Genomic DNA, 18249 nt, shown 5'->3' with positions numbered 1-18249 from the left:
TCTAAGTTGCTCTCTACTCATCATTTGATGTGGTTTACCTTTGTGATGTTAAGTTAATGTTGGTGATTGTGTTGGAATTACCTCTAATATTTGATCTTTTTGCCTGTCCTTTGTGGTCTATCTTTGTACTTCTTCAGCGTTTCATATGAGATGGTGTTTTGTTATTGTTATGTAATCCTTCACTTCTATTAAGTAGTCACTGTTGATGCATTTCCTCCTCCCTAAATTTTAGCAGCATAAGTGTTCTGGATAAAAATATGAGCAGTGAGTTTGATCCCTTCCGGCATCAGTAATTAACCAGGTAGCAGGAAAGTTACTTAATCTAATTCTTCAGTTTCCTCAACTATAACGTGTATGTAAAAGTGATTCCAATTTATGTATTTGTGAGGATAAAAGGAGAGAACACATTTGAACCCATTATTTAACAGTGCATTTTCAACTAACAAATGTGTCCCACAATTTTTATTTTGATCACATTCTAAAAACAAGAAAAATAAAGAACTTGGACAACCCCCCCTCCATATAAATATTTTACAGATACCTTGAGAATGATAATAAGAGCTATATTTAGGAGTCTTCATAATCTCACCACCACTTTATCAACTCTTTTTTTCCCATTGTCACATTAGCAATAATCATAAGATCCCTATACTTTTGAATTCTTGTTAGCAGAACAAATATCGTAAATGATTCCTATGATGTTAGATTTAAAAAGAATGAATTAGTATTACATAATCGTCTCTGAAGTTGATGTTTTCTTTTGTTGGACTTCTATGTAATACAGCAGAACATTCTATGTAATACAGCAGAATTAATAAAATTGATTTAAATACTCATTGAGTAACATTGGACAGTATTCAATATTTCTGCACTTTAATTTTCTCATCTATAATATGAGAATAATTAGTTCTCTCTCCCAACATTATTTTATTTTCTTGTTTATTCATTTATTTATTTGAAAGTCGGAGCTACAGAGAGAGAGATTCCATTTGCTGGTTCACTCACCAAATGAATGCAATGGCCAGGACTAGGTCATGTCAAAGCCAGGAGCCAAGAGCTTCATCTGGGTTTCCCACGTGGGTGCAAGGGCCCAAGCACTTGGGCCATCCCTTGCTGCTTTCCCAGGTGCATTAGCAGGGAGCTGCATTGGAAGTGGAGCAGCCAGCACTTGAACCAGCACCCATATGGGATGTCAGCGCTGCAGACAATGGCTTAACCCACTGGGCCACAGTGCTGGCTCCAGATTATTATTATTTTTTTTATATTTCCATCTTTATTATCATATTAGGGTATTGCCATGATATACCAATTATAAACATGAGATACCAGTTTTATACATTTGAAATTTATTCTTATATTTTAACCATTTGCTGTTTGATTTTTTTTTTCATTTATTAAACTTTTATTTAATGAATATAAATTTCCAAAGTACAGCTTATGGGTTACAATGGCTTCCCCCCTCCCATAACTTCCCTCCCACCCGCAACCCTCCCCTTTCCCGCTCCCTCTCCCCTTCCATTCACATCAAGATTCATTTTCAATTCTCTTTATATACAGAAGATCAGTTTAGTATATACTAGGTAAAGATTTCAACAGTTTGCCCCCATATAGCAACACAAAGTGAAAAAAAATACTGTTGGAGTACTAGTTATAGCATTAAATAAGAGTGTACAGCACATTAAAGACAGAGATCCTACATAATATTTTTTTTAAAAAATTAATTAATTTTCTATGCCATTTCCAATTTAACAGCAGGTTTTTTTTTTCATTTCCAATTATCTTTATATACAGAAGATCGATTCAGTATATAATTAGTAAAGATCTCATCAGTTTGTAGCCACACAGAAACACAAAGTGTAAAAATACTGTTTCAGTACTAGTTATAGCATCACTGCACATTAGACAACACATTAAGGACAGATCCTTGTGCATGTGAGGTGCCAATTTCAAGTATTTGCTGAGGTAATCTTCTTACCATCCTTTCCCAGAGTAGTTCTCTCCCATTCTACTCCCACTCTAATTTTTGCTCATATTTTTTAGTAAAAATATGTTTGCTAGTATTTTAAGAGAAGGTTACGTTCTACTAGGAAATTAGAAGATCAATTCTAAACTGAACCCACTGTGGAAATGCTTTCTTTCTTTTTTTTTCTTTGTTTTTCTTTGTTTTATTTATTTATTTGACAAGTAGAGTTACAGATAGTGAGAGAGAAACGGAGAGAAAGGTTTTCCTTCCATTGGTTCACTCTCCAAATGGCCGCAACAGCTGGAGCTGCGCCGATCCGAAGCCAGGAGCCAGGCGCTTCTTCCTGGTCTTCCACATGGGTGCAGGGGCTCAAGGACTTGGGCCATCCTCCACTGCTTTCCCAGGGCATAGCAGAGAGCTGGATTGGAAGTGGATCAGCTGAGACATGAACTGGCACCCTTATGGGATGCCGGCGCCGTAGGCGGAGGATTAACCTAGTGTGCCAGGGCACCGGCCCCGAAAACACTTCCTTTCAAAAGTTGTCTTTGTTCAAAACCAATCTGAGAAATTTGACTTAATCTATAGTATTTAGAATTAAGAAATATTTTACCTTCAAGCTGTCACAGAAAAAGCAAACATAAACCAATTTCCTGTTTATGTGATGGTATAAACCTGATGGCATAAGTCAGATACAGTGATTATCTACTTGGTTATCTGATCTGCCACTTTAAGGACAGTGATATACTTAGAAGACTGTGACTTGGCCCACATATGTCCTACTGTATGTTCCAAAGGCAGTGTTCCAGTAGATTGTGTCAACTTTTTTTTTCCTCAACCAAAAATGTTTGCATCAGAATTTTAATGATAAATTCACTGTTAGTGTAGGTAATAAGTATTCAAGTCTTTTTTTCCTTACTTACCAATGGAGTATCGAGAGACCATTAATTTCCTATGTCATTTCTCAGAGGCTTTCTCAGTTTCAAAATTATCTAATGCAACAAAAGGAAAGAGATTTACAGTAAACTAACTTCCTGGAATGGCAGATGCAATCACTAAAATATGAAAAGTGAATTTTGGGTCCATGCCCAATGTTATTCAACCCTATCTTTTCATTATCTGAATGTCTCTCAGAATATTTCATTGCTCAGAGCACCGAATGATTCTCTGGGGTACTTTTTTTTTTTCTTTCTCTGTCATTATCTGACCTAAAATACAAATGAACCTATGCTAGAAGGTTATAAAATTTATTACATGGGACCTTTTACCAGTGAAATGACACTGTAGTAAAATGCTTTTACTGACTTAGGAAAGGTGAGTAGGTGTACCAGGACCCCTCGTGGACTGCGGCTCTCTTGGCCCTGCAGAGGCGGGCTTGCTTCCTAGGGCCACCCACCCATGGAAGGTAAACTGACAGTGTTAGGGAAAACGCAAGTGGGAAGTCGGAAGTGCTGTGTGGGGGTCTCTGCACAGGTGGCCTGCACGGTCTTCACTGTCCCATCCTGGTGGTGGTGGCCCTGTTCAGGAAGATGGGTACTCTGTCTGCCTGGAGCCCAGCAGTGTGGCCAGTGACATCAGCAAAGCCGAGATCACCACGAGAGCTTTCCTCGGTCAGCGGGAGCCTCTCCTGCGTGTCTTTGTAGAGAACCTGATGGCCTTTGTGTCTCAAGAAGCTGGAAACAGAGCGGTCGGCCTCGCCATGGCTGTGGAGGACAGGAGCAGTGAGAGGCTGAAGGCTGTGAAGGAGGTGATCCGGCTGTGTCAGGTGTGGTGACCTGGGGGCAGCAGCCTCTTGCTGCCCAGCAGGACCAGGCACCTTCACAGGGATCCCAGAAGTCCTCCTTCCGTCTATCAGAATGCATAACTTTCTCTTACGTGGACATCTGAATCCAGAAAACTGTCCGTGTCTCAGGCAGACCCTTGTCCTGTTTGCCTCCTAACACCATCTGTGGACAGGAGGCAGCCCGGCACATGTCTGGCTGGGTGTATGGTGATGGCTCTCCCGTGGAGCCCCAAATAGTTGTGTGTATCTGAGAGCAGAAGGCTGAGTGCCGGTGGAAGTATGAGTCAGCATGACTCACGGTTATCAAGGTTCTGTATCCACTGCAGACTGTTTTTAAAATTAAAAGTAAATATGTTGGGGACCAGCGCTGTGGCATAGCAAGTAAAGCTGCTGCCTGCAGTGCCAGCATCCCATATGGGTGCCGGTTTGTGTCTGCTGTGGCCTGGCAAAGCAGTATAGGATGGCCCAAGTCCTTGGGCCACTGCACACACGTGGGAGACCCGGAAGAAGCTCCTGGCTCCTGGCTTCCTATCGGCGCAACTCCGGCCTTTGCGGCCCACTGGGGAGTGAACCAGTGGATGGAAGACCTCTCTTTCTCTCTCTCTTTCTCTCTCTGTGTAACTCTTTCAAATAAATAGATAAATCTTTAAAAAAATGTAAATATGTTTCCTCCCCAACCCCTCCAAAGTAGAAAGGTCATCAGAGGCTATCACAAAATCTAAATACAGGAGATTAACTATAGGGACCATTCTTTGAAGGACTAGAAGTCCAATTTAATTCAGAATAGTATGATTATATGTATTATTATTATTTTTTTTTGACAGGCAGAGTGGATAGTGAGAGAGAGAGAGAGAGAGAAAGGTCTTCCTTTTTGCCGTTGGTTCACCCTCCAATGGCCGCTGCGGCCAGCTCATTGCGCTGATCCGAAGCCAGGAGCCAGGTGCTTCTCCTGGTCTCCCATGCGGGTGCAGGGCCCAAGCACTTGGGCCATCCTCCGCTGCCTTCCTGGGCCATAGCAGAGAGCTGGCCTGGAAGAGGGGCAACCGGGATAGAATCCAGCGCCCCAACCGGGACTAGAACCCGGTGTGCCGGCGCCGCAAGGCGGAGGATTAGCCTGTTAAGCCACGGCGCCGGCCGATTGTACGTATTATTAAATATGATTGTGCTAAAATTATATCAAGCTTCCAAACCAGCACCCTTCATAGTATCCATTGTGAAGAGAAGTTCGTACAAGGTCTAAAATGCACCCCCCAAACTGTTCCGAGTTGAACTTGGGTGACTCTCCGCTTTCTCTCCAAAGTCTCTCTTGCAAACTTTCATTAGTGAGTGCTGAGTTGCAGACAAAAATGTAAGATTCATGTTTTTAAAGGTAAATACAAGCATATATATTTGTACTCATATTTCTGATGCAAAGGGGTCAAACCTTTGCTGATGCTCGGAGGGATCTACTTCATCTTTGACTCTCTGGCCCTCTTCCTGTCCAGGTGGTTTTCAGTCACAAGTACAAGGAAAAGGTACCCAAGTGATCCCATCAAAGCAGGAACTGAGGGCCCTTTTCCCTCACCCAGTCCACCCGAGTTCCCCATACCTCTGGTACTTGAAATTCCCTTAATAAAGGACCTAGGTTTAAATTCCACACTTGAAGATAAGAGACATGGAGATTAAAACACAAATACTGCCTTTAAAAAAGAGCACATTGAGGTAAAGTCACAGTAAAATATCTGGTTATATCAGATCCTTGCCTCAAAGCAGGTTTTGTTGTCCAGGCAAGGAGAGAAGACAAGAACTTCATAGAAGGAAGTGGGTGAAAGTAGAGTTTTAAAGTGTAAACTGTTTTCATTTTTTCCACCTAAAAGTAAAATCATTTCAGTTACAATCAAGATTAGGTCCCTTTCTTTCATTTGGTGAGTATAATACCTCTCTCTCTCTCTCTTTCTTCCTCTCTCTCTGTCTCTCTCTCAGCTGTTTGCTCTGAATTATTGGATGCTCTCAGCTTTCTAGTGTGGAAAAAAAATTGCAAAATAAAACAGAGAATGTGTGAGGCACTGGGGCGCCTCTGCTTGGACATCTATGAAGTGTTGTGAAGACCCTAACAGATGCCTGATGAGCAATATTTTTCTGAAACTCATAGATTCTGCAAATTTGTCTTGGCCCTGGGAAAGATTTAAAACCAAATTATTATGGCGCCGGCACACCGGGTTCTAGTCCCGGTCGGGGCACCGATCCTGTCCCGGTTGCCCCTCTTCCAGGCCAGTTCTCTGCTGTGGCCAGGGAGTGCAGTGGAGGATGGCCCAAGTGCTTGGGCCCTGTACCCCATGGAAGACCAGGAGAAGCACCTGGCTCCTGCCATCAGATCAGCGCAGTGTGCCGGCCACAGCGCGCCGGCCGCGGCGACCATTGGAGGGTGAACCAACGGCAAAAAGGAAGACCTTTCTCTCTGTCTCTCTCTCTCACTGTCCACTCTGCCTGTCAAAAAAAAAAAAAAAAAAACCAAATTATTAAAATATTGATTGTATGAAGTTAAAAATAAAAATCGTTGGGTTTATAAAAAACACAAGGCCAGTTTTAGATTCAGTTCTTTTTCGGGTTGTGGATTAGGGCATGGTATAGACATAGGGGTCCCTAGTGTCAGTAAGACATATCAGCTCTCAAGGAATTAGTGAAGAAATTTGAACTGGAAAATAGTACAAGTTGGGCGTATTGGTAACTTGTCAGAGAACCATGCATAAAATTTACTGATTAAAATTAACTTATGTTATCTTTGGCCCTGTTCCATTCAGTATTGTCAGTTATAACCAAGGCAAAATTGTAGATGATGTGCAATAGTAGGGTGATCTATGAAATCAGGGTTCAAAGTTCATGGGCTGGCACTCTATACTGTGAGGCTTAGAATTAGTATGAGTTATTTAAGATCTAAAAATCTCTATGCAAATTTAAGATGAGTTCAATCTGGCTTAAGAGGAACATGTGTGAGAAAGACTTAGGAGCAGAAGCATTGTAGGTGGTGACAGACCTGTTCTACTCTGCTGGTCAAACCGCACACCGTGTTGTGCTCAAGATATGAGGCAGACGTAATGTATCCAAGGAAATAGTGAGAAAATCTTGTTTATATTGCTTACCTAAAAATAAGGACAAAAGAACACACACACAGATACCCACTTAGGGAGAGATTAAATTAAAAAAAAAAAAAGAAGAAATGAGAAACAGTGCATAAGTCCAACCTTTAAGCTTCATGTTGAGTTATTAACAACGGTTAATCACTTCAGTGACTGAGTGATTCCTGCCTTTTTTGTCCACAGTGATGGTATTTCCAGTTTAATATTTTTCCTATATCATTCTATGGTTAATGTGAAGGCATTGCACATACCCTTAGGATATGTTAAAAGCAAAGTCAATTTTACTTGACTTATTTTTATTCCACCAAATAATAATGATCTAAATATTTTCACAGGATAAAAAGATTTCTATTTCAGGAGAAACCCTGAAATTCGAAGTGGCCCATTTCTGGAGTTACAAACCCAAATCCCGTTTTAAAGAAACAAAATTCAGAATATTTTGACTTGCACGTTTCTTTAACTTGTTGACTTAAAGGAACTTTATTGAAAAATGTAATTTGGAAACACTTACAAGCCACTTGATAGCACAAAAGGAACCAAATGATGAAAAAGAGCAGCAATCACAGCACTTGTCATTCCAAAGTCTACAAGGTAAAGAATTAGCAACCAGAAAGGATAGAATTACACATCCTTTTATTGCTGGCACCACTGAAAGAAGAAAGAGAAACTGGGAAAATAAAAGAATAAGGTCTTTGCGATTTTGTGGCTTGGGTTACTAAGCAGTTACAATAAATAGAGCTTAAAACACAGGCATATCATCTAAGACAGCTACGTATTAAAACCAGAAAGAACCGTCAGGACTAAATCACTGTTTTTCCAGCTACAGAATTAAACTATTTCGTAGGAATGAAGTTATTTTGTAGGAACAAAGTACTTCGAGTGATTTGATCATTTGCAGCAGTCACAGTTCTGTGTTTTAGCCACAGCACTTACAGCATTCAATTGATTGGCTGATAAGATAAAACCACAGGTTGGGTGGGGACCCAATGAAATGTTCAGCTAATGCTCAGAGATGACATAAATTGGAAATTATTCTCATAGTTGCTGAATCTCCCCCAAAGAAAATGGTTGGCAGCTCATCAGGGGTGGTTAACCTCTGGTTATAGCACAGGGAAATGACTAACCTCTAGTGTGGTCAAAATGCTACAAGAGCTGGTGATTTAGAGGAAAAATTCTAGGGGCTGGCGCTGTGGCATAGCAGGTAAAGCCGCCTCCTGCAGTGCCAGCATCCTGGATGGGTGCCAGTTTGAGTCCTGGCTGCTCCACTTCCGATCCAGCTTCCTGCTAATGTGCTTGGGAAAACAGTGGAAGATGGCCTAAATACTGTGCCCCTGCGTCCGCATGAGAGACCAGAGAGACGCTCCTGGCTCTTGGCTTTGGATCGGTCCAGCTCCGGCTGTGTGTACCATTTGGGGAGTGATCCAGGGGATGGAAGATCTCTCTCTCTCTCACTGTTCCTTTCAACTAACTAAATAAATGTTTAAAAACAAAAAGAAATTCTTTTCTCTCTGTCTCTCTCTCACTGTCCACTCTGCCTGTCAAAAAAAAAAAAAAAAAAAATTCTAGCTTGTGTTACTGCTTAGTGAGGTAGCTTTCTCAAAGCATTTGAAGAGACATTTGAGCAGAGCTTGCAAACTTTGCTTCCATGAACTTAAATATTTTGACGGTTAGCAAGTACAAGGTCTGGTCATTTGGAGAAAGGAGACTTGGTGGAAAACACTAATGCAAAGATCCTCGTCAGTGTTCCTGTCAGAGTGAGAGTACAAAGGTGAGAGGCATCCTGGAATCCAATCAAGATAATAGTTTCACCTAACCCTGGGAATAGCACGTGGGCATCCGCTGTGCTGACTTATCTCAAGAAACTTCCTTCTCACCAAGTGGAAATATTGTAGGGGATGGATAAAAAAATTCCCCACAGAGAAACCACCAGACTTATTCTTGGATTATCAAGAAAGAAGGGATTACAGACAACACTCTGAAAAATGACGAAAATGTTACCATTAATTAAAATTTCTTTATTTCCAGATGTTTCAAGGCATTGCAATGCCTTAGAAACTGATAAGTTTAATAAAGCGTCTGTAGAAGTCATTAAACTTAGTGGAAGACAGATGAGCGTTTTGTTTCAGCTAAAAAAAATTGATGCTTGGCAAACTCATAATTCTCAGTTGTATAGTATTGCAAAGATAAGTAAGCAGTAGAATTATCGATCAATATGTATCTTGGATCTTGAGAACAAATTGTCTCATAAACGGGCAGATAATTTTAATTAAATCAACGACTTTAACATTTAGAAAGTCCTAAGGTACATATACAGGAAATTATATGAAATGTCAGTGCACAATAAAAGAAGTGTTTGTGAAGTCAGTTCCTTGGAATCCCTCCCAGATCATGAAACAGAATGTGGTTAGGACCTGAGAAGTTCTCTGTGTACCCTGCCTGGTCACAAAACCTTTTCACCTTTAGTTAAGATCACTGTATTGCTTTCTTCTGTAGGTTTGCCCTCTCTGTACACATGTCTAAAATTAGTCTTTAGCTTTGGTTCTATGCATTTAGTAATTTATTTCTGTGTGAGTGGCAGACACTCACACACACACACACACACAGAGATACAGAGAGAGACTGACAGAAATCTCCCAGATTCACCCCCCAGATTCTTGCAAAAGCCAGGCTGATGTGAGGAGCTGGGAACTCATTCGGCATCTCCCATGTGATCAGCAGAGACTCAGCTACTTGACCCATCACCTACTGCTTCCCAGGGTGTTCATTAGCAAGAAGCTGGATTTGGAAGCTGAACTGAAACTTGAACCCAGATGCTCCCAGGTGGCACACAGGTGTCCAAGTGGCGTCCTAAATGCTGTACCAAAGCCCACTCCAGTTTTGAATCTATTTTTTTTATATTTATACAAACAGAATCATAATACAGCTCAGTGTAAATTGCCTATTTTTGGATTCCTCCATGATATTGACGTAATTCATCACTCAAGATTTGTCACTGTAACTATGACCCTTTAAGAAGCTTTCCATGTGATATTGCAGAACCTACACTATGCTAATAAATTACTTCATAAGCAAAATCCCTCTTAAATAAGGCTTGTTGTGTTGTCAGAAATTAAACTCTGAAATTAAGCAAAATCTATCCATGAATGAAAACCAGCTTTAAAATTAGAGTTCTGGGCGCTGGCACTGTGGCATAGTGGTTACCATTGCCTACAACACCTGCATCCTGTATGGAAGCTAGTTCAACTCCTGATTGTTCTGCTTAGGATCCAGCTCCCTGCTAGTGAGCCTGGGAAGGTAGCAGAGGATGATCCAAGTGCATGGGCTCCTGTACCAACGTGAGAGATCTAGAGGGGGCTCCTGACTCTTGGCTTTGGACTAGCCCAGCTCCAGCCATTGAAGCCATTTGAGGAGTGAGCCATGGAATGGAAGATTCTCTCTCTTTCTCTCTCTCTCTGTAATTCTGACTTTCAAATAAATAAAATATTAAAAAGAAAAGAGTAGAGTTATATGATATGCTATTGTTTGATTAATTTGTTTTTTACTATATTTATATGAGTACTAAACTTGAAATTCATCTGCTTCTCAGATTTTTAATTATACCTTACAGTATTCTTATGTGTTGGCACAGTATTTTACATCAGTCTCCAGAACTCATTCTTCTGGCATAACTGGAATTTTGTAGACATTGATTGGTGACTCTCTGTTGGCCCCTCCCCAAACCTCTTGCAAACACTGTTCTATTTTTTCTTCTGAGTTTGACCATTTTAGATAGTTTGTATATTTAAAAGTATCACAGCAAACATAATTGACGCTGAAATCGTTCAATTTTAAACCACATTTTGTGTCAAATGGGAATTATTAGTTAATTCAATACTTGGACTGATAAAGGTTCTTGATGGCCCAGAGTCCAGGCCTGAATTTTCACTCTGTTAATCTCAGCAACTATTAATCTGTGTAATCCATTCATTCCATTAATCTCAACAACTGTCCTTGTAGGGAGATCTACTAGGCTTCTCTTGGCAAAGGCTGGAATATAGGGACTTCTTATTATTTCTGGTGGGAATTTTAAAAGGCCAAAGGTGTCATGTAGGCAATGTTTGTCAGGAGACACCAAGAGTTTCTCCCTAAGTGTTTGAAAAATATTAGGAGGCCTGAGGGTCTTGGTGATAGCTTCAGTTTTCCCAGTACTCTTCTGAATTCAGATTTAGGGAATCGAAGTCTTGCAAGACTAAACCATAAAGACTCCTTTTGATCTCAATGACACTACTCAGTCATCATGATACTTTGTATTCATGTGAACTTGTTATCTTCAAAGCTTTGTGTGTAAATGATCATACAGTCCTTATAAAAGGATCCTAAGAGGTAGATTTATAAATATTATTTGAGGAAAAAAAGGGAAAAGGCACAGAAAAATTATGAAGTTTCCTCCAGTGAACATAACTGATAACGAAAACTACAGTGTCACTTTGGTGTCTTAATATTAATTCTCATCTATGATGCTTGATCCTTGAATAAGTCACACAAGACTAGGAATATCTGCTTTCATGGTAAAGGTATTTTTTTAAGGAAAGAGGAATTACAAACATTTTCTGTGTTCAGAAGACTAAAGATAGTCACAGATTCTTTGCTATTCCTCTCATTAGGAAATGGAGTGTATTCTGGGCTGCCCTTAGTGACAGAACCAAAAGAAGGTAGAAGCTCTACTCTGGAGTAAGGTCATAAGAAGGCTTGCAGCGTTGGCCTGGCTCCTGGAGCAAGCACTCTGAGAGCCCCACTTTTCCTTGCAGGGAGTCAACTGCTCTGGAGAGACCATGTGGGAAGAGCCTAAGACAGATGTCCAGATGCACCCTGCCTTTTGTCAGCCATTTGTACCAAAATGTCATCAGAGACTCTCTAGCTCTGTCCTCCTGTTAGTTGAGGCCAGAAATACCAACAGGATCAGTAGTGGAGACCTGCTTGGACTTCTGGCACACAAAATCATGAGATAAAATTAAGTGGTGCTTGTTTCAGCCACAAAGTTTTGGGGTTACTTTGTCATATAGCAGTACATATCCAGAGCACTACTGAAAGACTAAACACTAAAGGAAGTGTTAACAGACTTAGAATGAAACCCTCAGTGAATGCCTCAAGAGCACTGTTCCCTTGATACCCACTCTTTTATTCCCAAATTATCTCAGCTCTGTGGGCTTAGGTGTTGCAGCAAACTTTGGATTATTTCAAACCACTGGTCAGTTCCCCAGAGGGCTTGGGATGGAGACATAAACTGCATATCCCTCGATCCTCTCTAACTGGCCATCATTCCACAAATAACCTTTGGGGCTCACACTGTCTGCATCAGGTTGTCATCTTGGTCACTTGTAGTCTCCAGGTGACTTCACCCCACCCCTTCGTGACCTCAGTGTCCGCTTCAGCCCCTCCAATTGTCAGCAGTGATGTCAGTGTATGGATTCTGGACCCTTCTGTCACTCTGGCCTTGTGGTTATCTGATCTCCATTACACTTAATGTATCTCCATTTCTTTTTAACCATTCACTGGTGACATTTGTCTCTGATCTAGTTATTTCTGAGAAATGTTTATTTATATTAAAGATTTATTTATTTACTTGAAAGACACAGTGACAGAAGGAAAAGGAAGAGGGAGAGGCAGAGAGAAATCTTTTATCCACTGTTTCATGCCCCAAATGGCTGCCATAGCCAGGGCTGATCCTAGCTGAGGCCAGGAGCCTGGAACTCTGCCTGGGCTTCCATGGGGGTAGCAGGGACCCAGGTAAGTAGGCCGTACGCTGCTGCTTTCCAAGGCATATGAGCAGGGAGCTGGATAAGAAGTGCAGCAAGCAGGACTTGTGTGGGCTGCAGGTGTCATAAGGGCTGGCTTAAACCACTGCACCACAATGCAGGCCCTTTGGAGAAATCCTTAACCTCGTCTTCATTTCAATACTCTGAACACAATCTTCTCTCTCACACTCTTAAATAACTAAATTCTCCAAGGTTCACCATCATTTTCCTCTTCTCTTTATATCCCAAGTATTCTTACTTCATCACCTCATCACTGACTAGTAGTTGATGACCCAGATCAGGATTTCTTATTCCAGGGCTAGTGCTGTGGCCTAGTGGGTAAACCTGCTGCCTGCAACCCCTGGCATCTCATATGGGATGCACCACTTCCAATCTAATTCCCAAGATGGCCCAAGTGCTTGGGTTCCTGCCCCCTTGTGGGAAAAAAGAAAGAAGATCCTGGCTTCTGGCTTCAGCCTGGCCCAGCACTGGCTGTTGCAGCTACTTGGAGATTGAACCAGCAGATGAAAGATCTCTCTCTCTCTCTCTCTCTCCCTTTCAAATGAATAAAATAAATCTTTAAAAAAAAAGATTTCTCATTCCCAGTTAAAAATTATGTGCTGGCAATTAGCCCAATCCCATTATATCCAACATAATATGAAGATTACTATTCGTTTCTTTTTCTAACATCTGTTTCTACAGATTTTTCACCAGTTTTTTACACTCTGGATTCTGGTCCCCAGTCATCTAAATTCTGTCCATTTTGCATGTTTAGCCTCTTTAGTCTCATCTCATTTTTGTTTCCCTACTCTTATCACCATGGCAGACTCTGCCAACTCTGGCCCTACCCACATCCAACTCTTTACCCCCACCCCTGCTACCTCCAAGTGTGGCTGTCGCTTTTACTTGTCCCTACACTAGCTTTTCCTCCTCTTTCTCTTTACTAACACAGCCCCTCGTCCCACACACTTTTATTCACATTTTGGCCATATGTATCCTTCAAAACCTCTCCACCTGCAAGAGCTGAATGGAAAAGCCCATGATATTCATTTCTTTCTTTTCTTTTTTTTTTTTTTTTTGATCAGTTATTGGTCTGGGTATTAGCCCTTGAAGAATGTGTGTCAGTCAAGGTGTGCTCAGGAGACAAAAGAGAGATATAATACACTTGTTAACCAGACACTAGAAAATGAGAAAGGCAAAAATGGAATTTGAAGGTCTCATGGAGGAAATAAGTACAGGAAGAAGCTGTCTCCCCTTGGCCTGGGGTAATAAGAGAAAAGGTTGATCTCTGAAAACAGATGGCAGAGGAGGGGCTCCGTGGGCTTGAGCTCCAGACGTCTGCAAAGTTGATTCTGGCAGCTGATGGGGTGTGGTGCTTCAGAAGGAGGCTGATTCTAATGTGATAAAGCAACAAACTGGAATTGTTTTGCTGCTCCTCCAGCAGCCAATTTCTGTCCCTAAGTTAAGCAACACTGCTAATGTTATGCTGCTGGGAGGAGCGTCAACAGCCAAGGAAAATTCCTCCTCTCCTGCCATCACCCTCGAGCCCCCTCTCTGGCCAAACCTGACAGGGAGAAAGAGCTGGCCCAATCAAGTCTTCTTTGCCATTCCTTTGGATTGCCCCATTTACAGTAAATTCCACTCCATCCTTACGTTGCTGCCCACCACCTGCTCTGTCCAGTCTACCCTTCAGTTGAACGTGACCGTCTCTGATTCACATGCTTCCTATGTCTGCTGTTTGCCTTCTGTTAGAGTGAGTTACAGCAGTAATTCACTTAATGAGTCCTGTGTTTATCACTTGGCAGCTCTGTGTCCTTGGGTAAGTGACTTGAATTCTCTGTCTCAAACTCATTCTGTGTTAACGTAGAAGCACAAAGTTTTTCACAATCTCCGCTTCATGAAATTCCTTGAACGAATAGGTCAAAGGGAGTTGATGTATTTTAATATCACTCAGAAAATACGACAAAATATTTAAATGTTGATCTAATAATCTTCTGATATAATAATAATCAAAATATAGATATGCCATTGGAAAGGGCTTACTGTGGATTTGGTGAATTACGTTGGAAATGATAAATGTCTTCTCATCTTGAATTCATAGTACTGAATCCCTTCCAATTCTTTAAGAAAATGACAGACTGAAGTTAGCCACTCTGTTCAAGTATAACAGACTGTGAAGTCTCTGGCCATTGAGCATTTTCCTCAACAGTGCTGGATGCATTTTTACCAACAAAAGTCAGAGCCCCATCATCTATGGCTTTATAAATTATAAGAAAGTCATAAAAGGATTTAACACAGGTTAAAAGAGGACATAATTTATTATGTTTTGTTCATAACATACATGCCTAGAAGACTATCAGGAGAAAATAGGAAATTCCGGTATTGCTGAATTTGGGGGATCCAAAGAGATCCCAGGGATTTGTTCCTTAATCTTCGGTCCTTTCAGAAATTTGCCATTAATCATTAGAAATAGAATTTTCTCTTCATGTCTGCAGCTGTTTCAGATTGGAAGCGGTACTGCGTGGCCAAAGCCTGGCTCAGTAAGAGCCTGTTGCATTCAACAACAATGCAAAGGGGGCGGAAAATATCACCAACCTGGATGTGGGCCAGACTGAATGGGAATTAAATGCCTGCCTTTTTTATTCCTGTTGTGGACAGAAAATGGTCTCAGTAAAATAGTGAAATTTTTGTGCAGTCTAAAGGGAATTAAGTTTGCCTAAAAGCCTAAGCCATTTCTAAAATATAGTTATATGGGGTGAAAGGTTGGGGTAAAGAAGCATTTTGGGGATAGGTTGGAAAGAGAAGGATGACAACTTTGAAACTTAAATGTTTTATGTGTAGTTTAATGGGTCTTTGCAAGCAAAGCTTAGTTTCTTTGCTATGTTCTTGAGTTTTTCAAGAGTGAATTGTATCTTTCCAAAAGCAAGTTTAACCTCTAGTAATGAGGATATAATCTAATCTCCTGCAAAGACTATATTAAGAAAATAAAGGTAGCATTATTCCACATAGTTTGAAAGTGAATGGAAATTCTACTCCCAGCTCCCTCAAGATTGGCTTAACCACCAATGTAAATTGCTCTTATTTGCTAATGTTTTTGAAGCAAAAACAGACAACCAGTTCAGTTCTGCATGGAAGTAGACTTAGGTCCCAACTCTGTTATAAGCTTGGTGATCACAGGGAAGCTTGTTAATTGTTTAGCATCAATTTCCTGATCTATAAATAGGCAATAATGTGTAGGTTGCAGAGTAGTGAGAGTTCTGTAAAGTACCTAAAGTTAGGTGACACTCAGTGATAATTAGTTTTGTTATTAAATGAATATATAATTTCATAATTTTTTTCACCAAAACAACTTATTTTTTTTAAAGAAAAAACTCTATTTGGGAGAGCAAGAAAGAGGGTGAGCAAGTGATAGAGCTCACAATAACTTATTCACTCCCTAGATGCCCACAATGGCCAACATAAGGCTGGGCTGTCAACTGGAACTCAATCCAGGTCTCCCGTGTGTGCAGAAGGAACCCAATCACTTGGGCCATCACCACTGTCTCCCGGGCTAGTCATTAGCAGGAAGCTGGAATCAGGAACTAGAGGCAGATATTGGAGCCAGGTGCTGACCCCAGGCTTGTTGATGGGGCAGGCAGGTGTTGTAATCAGCAGCTCACTGGTAGGCTAAACACAAACCTTACATGAACCTCATGTTTTCCCAGTGTCCCAATCTGAATTACAGGTTCTAAACAGACTTGGATAAAACGGTAAAAACATGCTTCCATTAGCCTAAAATGGCAGGAGCTTAATGCAGACATATGTCTGTAGAATAAAGGACAAGTTAAACCACAAAGTAGTTTTCACCCAGGCCCCCTCTGAACTCACCCATCACTCTGAGTTACCCTCACGGAAGTTACTTGTGTTTACTTGTGTCTGTCAAGTCAGCAGCAAGGACAGCAAAGTTGACTCTTTCTTTGGGCTCAGATGTTTGTAATATTGTTATGGAGAAAGCAACCAAAAATGACCATTTGGTAGGATTAGGAGAAGGCAAAAACAAAAAGGTTTTCTGAATGTGATCTTTATTTTGAAGCAGGACTGGAAATTATAGAGTTGCCGCTTCTATTCCATTAGCCCCCTGAAGTTAATTGAAGCTAAATTACATAGTGCAAACTTAGGGAATTCCTAGGAAATGTTTCCCACTTGCTCTCTATATTGTATTATTCTGCATGACAGCTGTGAGAATTGCAGGACTGCGTATGGTTCAGCTTGGTCAGAAATGAGGTTGTGTGATTCCGTTCTCTACAATTTAGAAAGTTCCTCTTTCTTTCCAATTTCTGCAGTTTTAGACCCGATGAGGAGTAGCTAGGAACATGTAGGGTATGGGTAGAAGAGGGTGGGAATCCTGCTTCTTTGTCAATAAAATTGATTCTTTGTATTCAGTTTTACTCCATGTGTACACCCAAGGAAATAAAGACCAAGAGGCTGTTTCAATGTGTGCCAGAATAAACAAATCTTAACTATCGTTCTGCGACTTTACAATACTGTTTCCTTGTTGGTTCTTGTCTTCTTCTTCTTATTTTATAATAAGACATTCGTTCTTAGTGGAAAAAAATTAATCACACTGAAGATATTTTTGTCACCCCTCCTTTTTTAACCTCTTTTTTTCTAATCCCATGGTTGACTGGAAAAATGAATAAATAAATTCCTACAGGGCCAAAGCCAGGGGCTTTTGATGATACAGAGGGAATCCAGATGTTCACCCTGCCCCCACCTCTTATAAAGGGTTTCACAGAATTTGTTGCTGGTCAGAATATGCCTCCTAAAAGAGAGCTTCCTCTTAAGTTTTACAGGTGATATTGTATGAACTTTGCACCTTCTCTTTCAAATAGCAGCTGAAAACCATATGTTCCCGTGCTGCCTGCTACCGCTACTGATCAGACTCTGCACATTCTCAGGTGCATCAGCTCAATCTGATGATGATGTCATTTAAGAAAGACTTGGACTGGGGCTGGCGCTGGGGCTGTGGCGTAACGGGTTAATGCCCTGGCCTGAAGCACCAGCATCCTATATGGGTGCAAGTTCTTGTCCCGGCTGCTTCTCTTCCGATCCAGCTCTCTGCTATGGCCTGGGAAAGCAGTAGAAGATGGCCAAGTCCTTGGGCCCCTGCACCCATGTGAGAAACTCGGAGGAAGCTCCTGGCTCCTGGCTTCGAATTGGCTCAGCTTCAGCCGTTGCAGCCATCTGAAGAGTGAACTAGCGGATGGAAGACCTCTCTGTGTCTCTACCTCTCTCTATAACTCTTTCAAATAAATAAAATAAATATTTAAAAAAAAAAGAAAAAGAAAGACTTGGGCCTGGAGTTGTGGTGCAGTAGGTTAAATTGCCAGCTGCCACACCAACATCCCATAGGAGTACGCGTTCAAATCCCAGTTGCTCCACTTCTGATCCACCTCTCTGCTAATGCACCTGGGAAAGTAGATGGTCCTAGCGCTTGGGCCCCTGCCAACAGATATTGAAGACCTGGGTGGAGTTCTGGGCTCCTGGCTTCAGGCTGGTCTAGCTCTGGCTGTTGTGACCATTTGGGAAGTGAACGAGTAGATGTAAGATCTCCTCCTTACCCCCTGCTTTTTCTCT

At 41.2% G+C, this 18249-nt stretch overlaps 1 pseudogene; it reads left to right on the top strand.

Moving 5' to 3' along the window:
• The first annotated feature begins 3358 nt into the window (after positions 1-3358).
• LOC133758815 (proteasome assembly chaperone 3-like) lies at positions 3359-3734 on the top strand (annotated as a pseudogene).
• The last annotated feature ends 14515 nt before the right edge of the window (positions 3735-18249 follow it).

The sequence above is a fragment of the Lepus europaeus genome, chromosome 4 (assembly GCF_033115175.1).
Source record: "Lepus europaeus isolate LE1 chromosome 4, mLepTim1.pri, whole genome shotgun sequence".
Classification (NCBI taxonomy): Eukaryota; Metazoa; Chordata; class Mammalia; order Lagomorpha; family Leporidae; genus Lepus; species Lepus europaeus.
This window is presented reverse-complemented; position numbering and strand designations above follow the sequence as displayed.